General features: G+C 40.7%; 1 protein-coding gene across 1 annotated transcript in view; it reads left to right on the top strand.

Moving 5' to 3' along the window:
- Positions 1 to 3,187: 3,187 nt before the first annotated feature.
- The window catches only part of ncanb (neurocan b), a 211,675-nt gene continuing 197,974 nt past the window's right edge, over positions 3,188 to 16,888 (top strand). The window contains exon 1 of the mRNA XM_035949577.2: positions 3,188 to 3,241. The gene's annotated coding sequence lies outside the window, so the exon portion shown is untranslated. The remainder of the gene's footprint in view (positions 3,242 to 16,888) is intronic.

Raw genomic sequence — 16,888 nt, 5'->3', positions numbered from 1 at the left:
AATTCTGGCAACGATACCCACATGATAATGAAATATTGCCTATTGCATTGACAATGCTGTACATGTAAGTGAAACAGCTTTTGTTTGCACCTCTGTTCTGGTCACTTTTCATTCCTATGACACATTTCTGGCCTTTGTTGCTCACTGAGCTTGTTAGAGGATTATCTTCACCTCTTGTCACTGATACGGCTTAAATCCTGGCGTTCCCTCCCTCAGCCGTCTTCGTCACTCTTTCACCGACGCGGCTGCTGTTGCTCTGTTGAGTTTTTCTGTCACCTCTGTTTCTGGGTTGTGTCCCATGAGGCAGGATTAGCGGTTAGCACACCAACTTTGGGCTTAACCCCGGCTCGGGTTTGCGGTCTCGCTGCAGTGGCTCACTTTTTTCACTATCACCATGGCAACTTGGGCGGCTCACGTAACCAGCAGGCTGGTTCATTAGATCCAAGTGTGCAAAAGTTCTGAGTCCTTAATCCACACTCGGAGAATGGAACCACTATTTTTAAAGGTTTTGTGGATAAAAAAAGTGTCTTTTTGCATTGAGCCTCTTCACCTTTACCGGTGATGCTACAGTGCGTTTGCTGACTTCCAACAAAGAGCTTCTACCAAACCATTGAAAGCATTTATTAATTAACAGCAAGGCTTTATGTTATTCAGTTGATTTTTTTTTCCACCTGCAGTGAAGCCGTCCTTCTAAGCAGAAAATCTTTTCAAAGCCTCAACATGACCATTAAATATGGTTTCACTGAAAAGCACACCCACTGCGCCTGGATGATGAAGCGGAGGCATTTTTTTTCTTCTTTTACTTTAAAAAAATGATAAACATTTAAGCTCCACTATCTGCAGTTTGCCTCCAGCAATCCTCACTAGGTTTGGCATCTGAATCAGGATCATGCTTGACAGTTATATTGCTCATTTTTTATTCATTATAATAGTTTTTTTTCTCAGAAAAGGAAAAAAAATCGATTTCTGAGATGCATTTCCCCTTGTTTGCAATTTCAATTCAATTTCTTGTTCACCACTAGATTGAAAAATCCGATTTTTCTTCTTGTTATTCACAGAAACCTTAAGAAAAACTGTCACTGGAGTAATTCAACAGTAAACTATGAAACTGTTCAAGGTGAACATTAAGTTACCTTCTGACTGTACCTGCAGGAATGTTACACCAGAAGGTAAATGGACATGATTTTGAAGGATTCTTGTGTAAAAGGTTTAAACTCAGACTGTAAATATGGGTGATGGATATTGGAAATCATGGCACTGTGTCTTGTGAAATGGCTCTATGGGTGAGTTGACTGTATTGAGGTAAATAAGCTGATGCTTCGGGAGGTAAAACAGTCACTGTGGTCTATTCCAGACTTTATGAGCTGTGGGTGCTTGTGCAGATTGCCTTAATGGGTTGGGTGATTAATGCTTCAGAGGGACACAGCGTTCAGGCTGCACATGGAGCTCTCCTCCTTTTGACTGATTCTTTGATTTTCTGCCTGGAAAGTTAACATTTTCTGAGGTGATAGTGCGACAATAGTCACAGTGATTGTGCACTTTGAGGCTATATCTGCAGCTTCCAAAGCCTCCATTCAATTTGTCTTGTTTTTTTTTTTTGTTTTTTTTTCGACAAATCTGTACTTGATGATAGTTAATGATTAAAGAAGCTCAGCTGCCTAAAGCTACAGACAGCATCCTTTGTGAGCTTGTCGGAAATTAGAATGACACGATGCCGCTTAGTGGTCGTAAATCATTTAGTTTAGTTAGACAACATTTGGCATTCTTTGGGGTCCAACTAATTTTAATAAAGCAGGAAATGGGCAGAAACGTGAGGCACATCTGTCGGCTGCTGCAGCAATTAACAGGATCTTAAGTCGCGGTGCCGTTTCCTGGCAGGGCTCCTCTGCTCATCTCCATGTTGAAATTTTCTGCTCCAGTTTGAGTGAGGTTCTCTAATTAAGTCATTAAAAAGCAGAGCATTTGCACAATATGCTCTGCTGCCTTCATTACAAAGCACAATCACTTGTGATTTATTTGAAGGAGCGTCGGATTTCATTTGCCGTCTGCAGATGTGTTTGTATGTGTTTGCGGCCGAGCTCGCTTTCTTCTCTCTGTCTTGTGTTGTTCTTGCTGGCGGTGTAGAGGTGGACATTCATGCCTTCACGGCTTTAAATTACTGAGAGATTGATGGATGACTGGAGCATAATGGAACTGTGGGATTACTAAGTGTTGAGCCCGAGAGGTTGGACACAGTTTGCTGGCAGAATTCAAGACAGAATATACTGTAATTGCATATTTGTGGACAGCAGCAATACAAGGTGACATCCAAATGCAGACCATGAATTTCAGATATTAGTTTGAATAATTCAGAACTTGTTTACAAAGGAGAGATCTAGCAGTGTAATACTTGCACTGCCTGAAGACAACAAGCTATATTACAGGTGTATGTCCACTATAGCGTGCAGCATGTATGGACAGCAGTGTCTTTGTTTCTCCAGGCCCACTAACCCCGAGCATGTGCAGTCCCGCTGTGGGCAGGATTTATGAAGTGTAGCTTCTTCTGCTTCATGCATCAGCAGTCAGAATCCCTTCTTGCTCATGATGTGGTTGGAGGCCCACAGGACATGCCTCGCTCAGCCCCTACTCAGTCTGCAGTCTCACTACCGCAACTGCATGCCCGGCCCTCTGATATCTGAGCAAGGACACGGGCCTGTAGTAATGACTGGAGCTCCAGCACGCCTCACAGGAGGCCGCGAGGTGAAGAGAAGCTGGAGCGTATCGTTTTATGCTGAGGTCGTGGGGATTTGTCCTGAGGAATAGCAGGGAATCTCACGGTTCAGGGAATTTCATGTGAATGTGCAGGTTCAGTTTGTAGTGTGCGAGTAGAACAATAAAAGATAAAATGCTGTAACTGCTAAAATTCTGCTGTTTTTACACGATGCTGGTGGATTTTGCCAGTACACGCCAGCTACATAGCAACTCATGTTCAAGACAAAACAACCAGCGCCGGTTTTCTGTTCTTTGAAGTCAAACATGTGGCTGTTTTCACCTCTCCTCAGCTCTGGCTGTCTAGACAAGGAGGAGAACTAATCCTCATGCTCTGTATTCCAGCGGGCTAGCCTGGCTGCTTGCGAGACCCAACCTCCCATCCTCTTAATCTCTTTGTCTCACTTTATTCACAGCAACACACCTTGTGAACATGAGCAGCCAAGCATCAGAGCGGCACTTCACAGGCCGTCCTCCTCCCCGTTCTCTCAAGGTAAGAGGAGGAAACGCACTACATCATCAGAGATCACGCTGCACCATTTGTCAGTTGTTGTTTTCCATGTCAAGCTTGAAGGCTGGGATGGGGCAGTGGTATTTGATTTCCTAAATACTCCCTGTCAGATGAGCCAGAAAACTTGAAAGCGCGGATCTTTTCGCTTTATTTATGTGCTGCGTCTGACAATGATGTGGTACGATTATAGTAATCCAAGTTTACCATCACTGGAAAGGAGCTGCATCAGCCTCTGCTGATGATGTACAGCCATGCTCCTGCCTTAGCAACAGCCTGATGCACACTCTTTTAATTATACAATTTCTGCCTTAACACTCTTCCTCCAAATTCTTGTACTATACATGGAGTAGTGTGAAGGTTGGGAGAGGAAAAAAGAAAACTGTTTGATTAAAAAGAGAGAAAGTCAAAGTCACAACATCACAATGAAAAGGTGAAGGCTGTTTCCAGCTACTGCAAAGCCCCTGAGGCTGGGTGTTGCAGCTGGAGTATATACAGCAGTAGCTCACTTCATGACAGGCAGCATCAGTGCTGGTTTGTTGCAGTCGTTTGTACTATCACATTCTAAAAATAATGCTGCAGAGTCATTCACCTGAACATTAATACACTCCCACTGTGCATAATGTGACCACTCCACCACTATTATACACAAACAGTTTACGTCAAATGTTGTGTTAAGATTTTTTAAATTAATCTTCTCCAGGCACACAGAAATAAATGTTGTCAAATTAAAAATACCTGCACACTGCTGTGCCGTGTTCTGCTTCAGTAATTAGTATTTTAGTGCTAATAATGAAAGAAATAGAAGCATGAACAGACTTACCTTCAAATTTGAAATCTGAAATTATACCTGGGGAAAAAAAACTGCATGTTATCTGGCTAAATTGATCAGTGTGCTGAATGCATTCTACCTGCTCACTTTATCAGCTTAAATGAAGAATAAATAAACTGAAAAAAGCATGTATTTGCATCATATTAAGTTATTTTAATCAATATTTTATCCTGATATGACAACAACAGATGAGTATGCAGCTGTCCAAGTTAACATGATTTAAAATAAAAATAAAACTGGATCAATATGTGATCCCAGCATTGGAAGCATTGAAGAATATAACACTGAGATTTTAGCTTAATGGATGCAGACTGTGGGTATTAATTCTAACATTGGCTGCTCCTGTAAGCCGACTTTCTCCTCTACTTCCGCTGTCTGTGTGTTACTGTTTTCAAAATGCTATTCACAACAACCTCCAGGCAGCATTCTACCACAACGACAAGCTTAAATTTTGTTAAGGGTTTGGATCATGCAGTAAGGCAGCACTGCTAGTTTGTCTTTAGAGAATTATACATTTTAATGACAGTGCTCATGTCCCTCGGTGCAAATGTTCCACTAGGACAATTCCACGCGTCCCTATTTTGAGAGAACACTGAAGCCACATCCTTCGCTTACGTTTGCTTAAGACAACTGTGACTGGTTTAAAGAAATACAGACAGGAGAGAGCATTTTTCCCCCCTATAGCAGCATGATATTGTGGTTTAACTAGACCACTGCGCTAAGCAAGACTAGATGATTTGCCATGTCACGTGCTCAAATGTGAAGTGCAAAACTGCAAAACTGACACATAATTTGTTTTAGCAAAGTACTGAGACACTGAGATAACCTCTGCGACACAGTGTCAATTAGCTTAGAGCCAACTCTGAGTTAAACTGGAGCAAATGTTGAATTAAACCCAGAAGTCTACATTAGGTTACGTGAGTGCAAAGGTGTGAAAACGCGGTGGTGTTCGCAGGTAGTCTGCTGTCAAAACTAAAGGCACTTCATGTAGCACTTTTCTCCTTATAAAGTAACTCTGACGAGTGTCTGACCAATAAGGATTTGGTTGGATGAGAACATATCGATCGACCAGAAGACCTGGAGACCACAGTTTTAGAAAAAAAAAAGAGTATGTATATTTAAAGGGTTGCTTGCAGTTACAATTTGTCATGTAGCTTGGCTGTTCTGCTCTACACTGTGAAGAGTTGTAGTCTCTTTCAGCATTTCTTTAAGGTTTTATTGTCCACTAATTTAATCTCTGATTAGTGTTGTTTCCAGACACATCTAACAGGTGTTTTCAGTGCTATATTTCTGATAAACTGAACCCCATATGCCAATCACCACACAGCAGATTAACTAAATTTTCTGCATCTTTGGCTGTATCCATACCACGGTCCTCACTTTGTCAATGAGTTTAATCTCATTCCATTCTGAACAGGTGTCACCAGCAATATGGTTCGTCCCACATTTACATTTGTCAGTCTTGATTGAGATTAACAGTTTTTTCAAGCATGAGGCAGTTATTCACATGTAAAGCACATAATGATGTAAGAGACAGGTAAGTGAATGATGAGGATATAAAAAGACATAAATAGAGAGAATATTAGCCTGCCCTCTCCAGGTTGTGTCTTCGAGGACCTGCCAGAAAAAAAAAACTAAAAAGGTTCGAGCAGCTGTGATTGTACACCTAAACAGGCAAGGCTATGAGGTTTAACCCTGGCAAATTGTTTCTACAACAATTAAAAATGATGGCACCTTCAATTAGGAGCTCTCATTCTCATTATGGCTTGTTGTTTCTTGCTGGGTGTGACAGACAGCAGTGGCAAAGACGTGCAGGTTGCTGCAGCGGGGGGGGGGTTCGCTGCTGTGTAGGTGTGTGTGTACAGTCGATAGGGTCAGGGCTGACAGATGTGTGTGTTTACGTGTGTCACGTAACCTGTTATGCTACAGAGCAGAGCAGATACATGTGCAGATGTTTGTGTGTGGGTTGATGGGGGTGAGATGTAGTATTTGCATGCACAGCGCAGTTTGTGTGTTGCTGCCTGGGTGTATGCGTTTAGCTGCTGTCAGATGGGCTTCCTCTTTAATCTGTGCAGACAGCTTTGTAATTGGAGCACTGCGCGAAGAGGGGAGGACCTGCAGCTGATGGTACACCCACAGTAGGGAGGATGAAGAAATAATAGAGGTGGAGGATGGGTGCACGTGTTGTTGGGGGTTTGTGTTTCTGGGGTTGTTGGGGTTGAGAGCACAGGGACTGGCGGCGGCGGGATCAGAAGGTTGTCGGTCCATCACCGAGGCAACAGCATCATTGTCTGGGTCAATTCACTCGATCCTCCACCTGTTCGCCCGCTCAATCTGGTCAAAACCAATTGAGTGGCTGTCTGAATGGATTCCAAAGGCAGCCGTAAGAGTCTGCCCGATTTTCATTTCAATGCCTCTCTGATGCATTTCAAACAGTTTCACTTTCAATTCTCCCCCATCAAGGGCCCCTGCTATAATGTGGTCTTCTGCTCCGGCCCCAGCCTCCTCCCCCAAAGTACACCCGCCGCACGGGAGATGAACTCACCAGACAGGTGCCATACTGCTCAGAATGACAATTTGCCTTTTGGAAATCAGCCCCTGGCTCCATTGTGTTCCCTGAAATTGAGTTAGCCCATCAGCAGACACTCAACAGCTCCTCCTGTCCCCTCCTCCCCTCCCTCCCTCCCTCTCTGTCTCTGTCAGGCACTTTAATGTTAAAGCTCGCAGAGGAGAGTGCTTTCACTGTTCACAATAGAAGCATATTTCAAATTGGAAAAGCATAGCATATTATGCAACTGTTAGGGCTGATGTCTGTCATAAAAGTCGTAATAAAAAGGCCGGTCCATATGCAAGTGAGCAGGCAGCAGGTATTCATTTCATGAGCACAAATGGTATCAGTGCTGTCTTACCACTCGTCTTTAGATGACACCAAATAGACGGGAAGTGAAAGAAAAAAAAATTAGCTGTACTTCTACAACAATAAAGAAATGTCTGTGTGTTTCAAATTAGTATGCCCCAGCGCTGTTGCCTCACTAAAATAATATCCCATAGTCTTATAAAGCAACCAACTTGCTTCTGTGTCTCCAGTAGAGCTGACTAGCAACAACTCTCACTATTTATGATCAGGTCAGACTAGGTTCCTGGTCAAGCCTAATTAACTACTGCATCTAAAAGCAAATGAGTTATCCATCAGGGGAAGAGGCTGAGAGATCCATCCATCCATCCCAGCTCTATCTGCAGAACATGTGGTCTGGCCTTTTTAATTACACTGTATTGCACAGGTAGCACAACTAACCCAGTTACTGCTGCAGTAGCGCTGCAATAGCAGGAAAGCAGAAGCAGGAAACCAGAGAACCGCTTCAGTCAGTTAATTACATGACCAACTATCTGAAGTTCAATTATTTGCAAGCACTCGCAGCTTGTGGTATCTTGTTAAACACTCCTCGCCGAACAGTGACAGATAAGCATACAACATGAAATTAATACGCTAATAGATGTCTTATTAAAGGCTTTCTATCTCTGTTTGCTAAGACAGGTCAGTGTGTTGAACTCTATTTTGCTGCTGTCACTCATTTCCAAGGAGAACAGAACGGTTATTTTGCTGTTTACTCTTTGATCACACTAATGCACACGTCATTTACAGAAAATGCATATGCAAATACCTTTGTTATAGTACTGAGAAGACTTCTTCACGGTCAGTTCCCCATCCTTGATCACTGGATTACTTCTAGTTTGTGCAGTTGGTAGTATTTGCTCAGTCCAGTATTCATATATGTTTGCTTTTGTATTTATTTATGCACTTATAGCTATAGTTCTGCCTTTATGATAAACAGTAAGATGCTTTTAGAGTAAAATTGCTGCTCCCTCTGGTGTCCTTATGCTTACTTGACATTAAAAATTTATGGTTTTATTAGGACATGTGAGTGCCATATTCCATGTTTTGGAGGTTTATTTTTCTGTATACAAGGTATACGATTCTGTGCACCATCAGGTTCTTTCTCTTCCTGTTCAGGTACATTACCTTGTTCATAAACTGTTTTTCACGCTCTCACGTCTCAAGTTGCCGTCATTATTTGCACTAAGGATGCAGCAAAAGGAAATTTGCATTAGACCTTAGGTAGTATTATAGTAGATGGTATAGTACAGTAAAGAGTAGTCAGCCATGAATAATGCAAATCTTATGTAAATAGCTTCCAGAACAGCCTGCTGGGAGACAGAGGGGAGTTTGGTCTGTAAGGAAAGATTGAATTCAGGGAAATCTAAACAACTTCTGGTGAGAAAAAAAGCATAGACAGGCTTAAAATAGAGTGTATTTATAAAATTATAATGAGTCAAAAGGCCATCGTAATCCCGTTGCAGTGAATGTCAGTCATCTGAAAGCATTGCTGCATGATTCTGCAGAGTTACCAGTCTTTTTGTGATACTGCTCCCTTAAGTAGTAACCTGTGTTTTCAGTTTGTTTTTTTTTCTTTCAAAGTCAACTTTCTAAATGAGGTTGGAAAAAGATTTATAAGTGCTGACAATAAGAAGGTCCAGATTAGAAAACTGTCATCGGAAATGCGAGCTACAAGAGAGCAAATAATTACTACTCTACTTTGAGCCTTGTTGTTGTGTGTGTTTGGGCTTGTGTGTGGAGTTACTTTGGGTTGTTATGATTCAGCTTTCTTGCATGTTTTACTCTAAGATGTAATGTGCTTGCACCGTCTCTTCAAGAAAAAAATGACAGCATTGTTGGTTGGGATCTCTTTGTACTGCATGTGTGTGCTCCTATTCCTAACATAAACAAGGAGTGTATTTTACTGCTCATTTATTTATCTAGTTATTTGTTTTTGTATTAGATTTGATAGCAAAAAGATAACTGAAAATTAGGACAGAAAGCAAAAAATATAGAGAAGGGCATGAAATTGCATCCATATGGCTTCAAACCCATATGGATGTTTTCTCTCCAACTAGGGATGTCATGGTCAGTGTAACTGCTGGTCATTGAAAGAGTCCATGCTTCGTACTGAAAAAGGTTTAATCTTCATAAAAGCTATATCACTTGGTGGTATACCGTGAAAACTATAAACACAAACATGACAAGATCACATTTGAATCATGAAATGACAATAAAACAAATACCTTTGTCTCTCACTTCTCTCTAAACAAAGTATACAGTTCTCTGAAAACTTATTAAAATTAATAATTACCATGTTCGCCTGGACGACCAACAGAAAACAAATAAAAGCATGAAAGCAGACAGTATGTAAGATTGGCCGTTTAACCCACCCGATCTCTGTCTCTCTCCCACGCTGCACCTCACGTCTGTGGCATAAGTCACATGACATCCAGTACAACTTTATCAACCAGGACAAATAAATCAAACAAAAAAAAAAATAGACTAAAAATAATATTTTTTACCAGGACAAAATGACCAAAAGTACACCAAAACAAATATTCTAACACTGCTTTATAAAATTTCCTTAATGATTGTAAAATGACCAACTTCCTGTGTTGTCATGACAACCTAAGGACTCTTAAACAGCATCAGCTACAGTTACGTTTTTTTGGTCCAGATTCGATCTGAGTCAGTTAATTTGTTGATTTTTCTAAGTAACACATGCTAGATTAATTGTAGTACCTGGTTGTGCTGCCAGATGGAGCCTGTTACTGTTTAATAGTGTATTTACCATAGGATACAGTTCTGTGTTAACAAGCAGAGAACATTATGGGAGTTTAGCTAGTAAAGGGGCACCATGACAGAATCTTTTGTGAGGCTTAATGACCTCCAGCCAGTGTACATAAATTAAGACAAGTTGAGATTAAGTAGCACATTATTTGTATGTCCATGTGGCTTATGTGACACTTGCTTTCATGGATGTCTATTTAAAGTGTGCTAAATTCATATTTTGAAAAAGGAATTACTGATTGTTATTGCTGCACATCTTATGGATTATTTAATTTTGCATTGCGTGTGACAATCAATGTTAATAAAGGATCAGGCTTAGCTGCTTGCAGATACCAATCACTTAAAATTTCCCATATCATCAGTGAATGTTCTCCTCTATAGCTCACAATGAAATATTTCTGTCGACTGAGCTCTATCTACGTCACTCTTCCTGCTGTCGCTCATGTTATTGTCCCAGTATTATCCTATATGAGCCCTCTCTGGTGCATTTTCAAAACGGGATAATTGTATTTTTCTGGTTTGTTTACATTTCAGATTTTTCTTCCAGCATGCAGGTGGTGGAATCTAAATGCAATTACTGGAGAAGTGAATGGGAACGCTCTTGACCAAAGTAATACATCAATGTCAAGCAGGACTGAGGTCTGCTGGTGAAATATGATTTTCACTCTATCTGTAGAAATAAGTTCCCAACTCGGTAAAATGAAAATAAACTGCTATATTTGCCAGCCATGGCCCATTTACCAGAGGGTATATGTGGTTGGTGGGTAAATTGATAAAAAAGAAGAAGAAATAACTTGATCACCCCACATCTACAGGAAGTAGTGAAGAATATGCTTGGTCCACAGAAAGGTAAAGACATTACAGATGGATATGGAACTTCAGGGCTCCATTTTCTGTGCTTGTGAAGAAGATTATAGAGAGAAATCTGATTTGCCGTGTTATCTCTTTAACGAGAGCATTGTGCAGTAGTTCAGGTGTTTGAACATTAAGATCAGCTCACTAACACTTGAATAGTCTTACTGCAACACAGAATGAGGTTCTAAAATGTTTTAGTAGTGCAGAAAAAAGCTGCAGCTCATAACATTAACATTTACTGGAAAGAGCACAGCCTGACTTCCTGTCATTTCTTTTTCATATCTGTTCTGCTCTTTTTATTCTACACCTTCACCAAAATGCCATAAAAAGGTAACTATCCAACTGCAGACATTTTAATATGTTGATGTTCAGTGGACAATGTTTAATAATTGAAGCTTAGAGGATAGTAATGGCTTTTTTCTCTTCTTCTTCTTTGCTCTTTTTTTGGCTCATGTCTCTGATCGCTTCTCCTCGTCCACAGGCCATTTACTTCTGTACAACCTGTAAAAATCTTACAAGGGCCAGTAACCTGAATGGAGCTCACTTAACTGAGACAGTACAAATCACACTAAAGAGAAACAGCATCCATTCCAGTGTGTAGTCGTGCTTGTCGCTGTGTATGGGTTGATTTCAAATGCCAACTGTCTTTATGCCATTATTTGCTTGTTTTTTTTTCTAGTGCTGAACAACACCTTGAAGGTACATTATTTTCAGGAACTCCAACTGCTCTCTCTTTTATGTAACATATTGAAGCTTGAACATTAACAAGAGCATGGTGGAAGGCAGGATTGTCATTGAATTTCAATGCAAAAGCAGTTTTGACGTGCAGATTGCTGGGCTTTTTATTGTTGTCACAATGCTTTTCAAATATTCAGGTTTTTTTGGAGATGACATGAAAGGAGACTGACGAGAAATAAAGGGAGAGAGAAATGGGGGAGGACATGCAACAAAGGCCTCCAGCCAAACTCAAAACCTGTGGTCACCCTGCTTTCAAAACAGGTGATCCTCAAAACGATGGTCATGGTTATTACTCCTATTCCTAACCATACACTAACTCATAGCAGGGGGCCCAAAAAGTGTCACCAAAAATCAATCCCAAATGACTCAGAATGGTCTAAAACATGCTCCTAAGCCCTCTCTGTGGGGTAAATTTTGGGAGTCACACTTAGGAAAATGTCACTTATGCGTATCACCATTGAAAGTGAATGGGCAAAAATGTTGGCAAATATCTCCCAAACTGAACATCCTCGATATTTGGTAGTGTGATCCGTTGGTATAATTCGGCCACGCTGAACATGCCAGTCTTGGTCCCCAGTCTCTGCAACCTTCTGTTCCCGAGATACAGAAAAAAAGAAAAAAAAATTCCAAGGTAACGCCCACTTCCTGACATCATACAGACTCGTGGGCAGGCTCATTGTAAAGGCCGTGTGGACAAATAGCGGTGCAGATCCAGGTTTCATGAATCTACTGTCTTTACAAAATAAGTTATTTAAACTACTGTGCCTCTTATCAGTGTATACTCATTTATATTCAGTTTGATTCAGCTCAGCTCAACCTTGTGCATATCTGTTTAGTCCCAATGAGCTCTTTCTAAGTGGATGCAGTTTGGTCTATTGTTGTTTCCCGTGTTGCTGCTTGTGTATACTGATCGGCCACAACATTTGCACCATCTGTCTAGTATTGTGTAGGTCTCCCTCATGAAAACAGCTCTCACCAGGCCTTAGATCCAGGACTTCTGGGGGTTTCCTCTGGTGTCTGGCAAAAGAATGCTTGCGGTGCATTCAAGGTTTTTTTCTGCATAGTGATTTTTTTTTTTTGCACATCCCCCATACGAGATTTTACTCAGCAATAAGGGAAAATCAGCAGTGCCAAAATGCTAGGAATTAAGAATAAATTATCATAAATAGCAGTAAAATGCACATATTTCTTTCAGGTAAGGTAACACAGACTCATTGTCCTTACTGTACGCTGGCTGATCATGCTTACTGTTGTGTGTAGTTACCTTTGAAAGGCCCATTTTGAGCCAGGAGAAACCCAGTTTGAGTCATGTGCGTTATGCAGTGGTGCCTTTTGGAATCCAGTTCAAGTTCCTGGGCTCTTTTTTGTGTTCTTCAAGCTGTTCTTGAGCAGTTTTTGTGGTGTGTCAAACTCACTGCTGGACCTGGTGGTGTTTGACAGCCTGCGCTCTCACAATTGCTTCAGAGCACAAACCTGGAGAGAAACTGTCCTCACTGAAGCCCAATGCAGGAGAAGAGTCTGTGGCCCACCTGGCCAAGCTGAGGTTTGCCAACAGAAGAATGAGAACCTCTGAGATCAGGCTCAACAGGCAGAAGAGCATGCAGGCTCATGGTGCAGTGTTTTTACAGGCTCTGTTCTGAAGGAGGGATTTGATATGATGGATGCCATTTCCAAGACCATGGATGAACTCAAGACTTCATCTTCATCTTGACTTCTTCAAGTGGATGCTGCTGGCATTGGGGAGTGTTGTGGGGATGTATGCATGGCCTGGAACAGTGTTTAGTTGGATGGCACAGGTCACAGTAACATCTACATAAATGCCAGGACCCAAGGCTTCCCTGCAGAACTTTGCATTGTCAGGAGATGACCCATATTACACTGCCAATATTAAGTATTCACTCCACTTGGAATTTCTTTTCCTTTTATTGCTTTTCATGGGTATTTTAATTTGTATGTTTAGACAGGAATTTGCAAAAAGATTTCTATAAAGTAGTTAAAAATACGAAATGTAAAACAACTGATCGCATAAGTATTCACGTGCTTTCAGCCAATATTTTTTTTAGATGTAGCTGGTGGCCACAATTACAACATTCAGCCTGGATGGGTACATCTCATTCGGCTTTTCACATCTGGACACTGCAATTTTACTCCACTCTTGTTTGAAAAACTGCACTAGCTCTGTCAGTCTGCCAGGTTGCATTGGGATCATGAGATGGATTGAGTTCTGGGCTCTGACTTGCCCACTCCATAACATTCCCCCTGTTGTCGACAGTTTCTGCCTAGCTTTTGCTTCAGGTCATTGTCTTGCTGGAAAACAGATGTTCTCCCAAGTCACAGTTCTCTTGCAGATTGCATCAAGTTGTCCTCAAGGATTTCCCAGTTCTTTGCTACATTCATTTTACCCTCTAGCTTTACAAGCCTTGGAGGGATTACTGCTAAGAAGCATCCCCACATCATGATGCTGCCACCACCATGCTTCAGGGTGAAGATGGTGTGTTTGTGTTGATCTAAAGTGTTTGGTATCTGCCAAACTTAGTGTCTTGTCCGACGGCCTGCAAGCTCAATTTTGGTCTCATCAGGCCAAAGAGCCTTCTTCCAGTTGACTTCAGAGTCTCTCAAACTTGGTCCAGATTTAATATGAGCTTTTTCAAGACTGGCTTTCAGTGTCACTCTCCCATCGAGCTTTGGCTGATGAATAATTCGGACAACAGTTATGTATGCAGGACTGAAATAAATCCAGCTTGGTATCACAGGTATTACATTTGACGTGTGACATTTGAGAGACTGGAACAAGGGACTACTTGATCATTTCTGTCAATAAATGACTACACGGCATTATTTGATTAGCACACTTGTTGACTGTTCATTTCTTCTTGATTGACTAAAGAATTACTAAACAAATACTTTCAGGACTAGTCTGGAAGGCGGAGTTACTTGACAAAGTTGCTTCCTCTCAACATTATTCTTAGAAACAATCCTTCCTTGTCTGTCCACTCACATTTTGTTATTGATTTTTTCAGAGGTTATGAGGTTTGCCGGGCTGCAGGTCTATTTCTTTAGCAGCAGGGGATAAGGAGAGCATGGGAAAGCAAACTCTAGGTTTTTCTTTGTTGCTCGTTTATTTCTCTCTCTCTGATTCACACTACATATGCACGTGGCACAGCCGAGTTGTGGTAGGGAAAATAGCAGGCACAAACTTCTTATTTTGAATTTTAAAATAGTATGTTATGAATAAAACATTTCCTCTTGAAAAGACACAGAACATTTGAAAAATAATTGAATTCTGTCGAGGGATGTTTGATAAAAAATAATAATAAACACAATTGGATGTAGTAATGATAATAATTACCCCCTTACAGCTCCACAGTCCTACTCCACTTTGAATCATCACAATTATTTCATGTTTCTACATTATTTATATAAAGTCTATATAAAACATTTCAAAGATGCTGTAATCATATAAATTATTAAACCCATGGTAAGTTAGCATGTACTGAGCAGCCACAACACTAAAACCACTGACAGGTGAAGCGAGTAACATTCTTATTCTCATAACAATGCAGTGTTCTGGTGCTGTCATTCATGTGGATGCTACTTCGACATGTGCTGCCCACTTAAGCATTGTTCCAGACAGAAAAACACCCCTGCGTCACCCCATGGAAAAGCTAACAGCCTTCCCCACGTAGAACTATGCTCCATGCTACACTGCAAAAACTGCCTAATAATGGATCCTTTAACATGACAAAGAGCCCAAAAGATTGACTTGAGATCCCAGTCTGATAATGTGCAGATTGTCCCGGATCAGGCCTGATCCACTCAGGAAGGATCCACTACCAATGTCCTGGTGCCAGACACCATAGGACACCGGCAGAGATCCCGTGTTCATGGCCCAGTGGGTTAGAGCTGTTTTGGCAGCAAGAGATTGAACTCTTTAGTGTTACGGCTGTTCGTTGTATCTAAGCTTCTTCAAGGCTAATGGAACACATTGTTCCCACATTCACTAATAAGATAAGATAGAACATTATTAATCCTAAAGGAAATTCTTGTGCCAGAAATATTTCAAATAAAAATGACACGAGAATAAATGCAATGCCTAGTAGGAAATCAATAACATATAAGTACTATACAATAAATTACTAAAAATGAAAATAAATAAACTAAAGCAAGACTAAAATAGAAAAGTAATAAGTAATACTGGCGATGATTCTAAAGTAGTTGAGTAATATTACACATGGTAATGAAAATTACACATGAAACTGAAATATTACAATGTTATGAAACTGATCTTGCACAAACTATTGAGAGAGTAATATTGCAAATGGCATTAATATTATTATGCAGATTTAATTGTCCAGTGCTTTAGCTGGCCTTGAATAATATTGTCTCAGCCTGGTATTTAGCAAGTTTCTGTTGAGTTAAAGGCCCCCTTTAAAATTCCATTTTTACCTTGTTAATATGCCAATATGGCGTTTTATATGCAATAAGACATGTTATGAGCAAAATACGCTAACGATACCACGGTTTACCATTTCTATTTTGGAATGGCAGTGCACCAATGAGAGTCTTAAAAACACAGATTTAAACATCCGGGGTTTCCTAGGTAACAAACTTAAGGAACCAATCAGATCAACTTGCATGATGGGACTTCCAGTTTCATTGTACGTCTTCAGAATCAGTTCAGACACGTATGGCTGAATTAGTCCAGTCGTACAACTATGTACCATGGCGTAGCATAGAGCAGTTTTGTGGTGTTCAAATAGTCATAGGTGAGCTGGTGTGATTGAGCTGCAGCGAATGTTGGAGGGGTGAAAGCAGAGAGAGACGGGGACTTCACAGATCTACATATTTTAAAGGATGCAGCAGTATCGAGTTAGAGCTAAGCCATTGTAAGACATTGAGGGGTTTTTAGGGGTTTACTCAATGATGATGGAACCAAAATCAACAAAACTTTTATGTGTTAAATAATATATGAAGGATCAATATGTGAATGATCGTTAAATGTATGCATATAGTAAGAAAAGGAATGGAAAATGTCCAACAAAATCCATCGAAAAGTCATTTTGTCATCGAATCATAGCATCAGCAGACACAATGCCCAGACACTGTCACCCTAGTTGTGTTCTTCTTTAATCTTGCGTGAGGGCATGGTGCTACTTTAGAAAATGCGATGTATTAAAGCACTTGGGTTACAGGAGTTTGATCATGGATGTATATATGCAGTTTGATGTGGCTAGTTGTGTGTGTGCTTCGCTGTAACTTCTCCAGCTCTGATGCATATCAAATTGTGGAGATCAGTGGATGTGTTTCCAAGCAAACATTAGTTGTGACACGGTCTGCGATGCTGTCTGCCGGCTGATTCATTCAGAAATTCATATCTGTTTTGACAGGAGTCAAACACGTGTGGACAGCTAAAATTCTCCATATTTTGATGCCAGATACCATTTTATCGGTTCCTCTGAATGTTGCAGTGTTGGAACGGTTTGCACAGTGTGTGTTTGTGTTTTAGGAGAATTAAATGAAAAAAACAGTTTGAAGGACA

The sequence above is a fragment of the Amphiprion ocellaris genome, chromosome 2 (genome assembly GCF_022539595.1).
Source record: "Amphiprion ocellaris isolate individual 3 ecotype Okinawa chromosome 2, ASM2253959v1, whole genome shotgun sequence".
NCBI classification, from domain to species: Eukaryota; Metazoa; Chordata; class Actinopteri; family Pomacentridae; genus Amphiprion; species Amphiprion ocellaris.
Note: the sequence above shows the minus strand (reverse complement) of the source record. Positions and strands in the feature narration are given on the sequence as shown.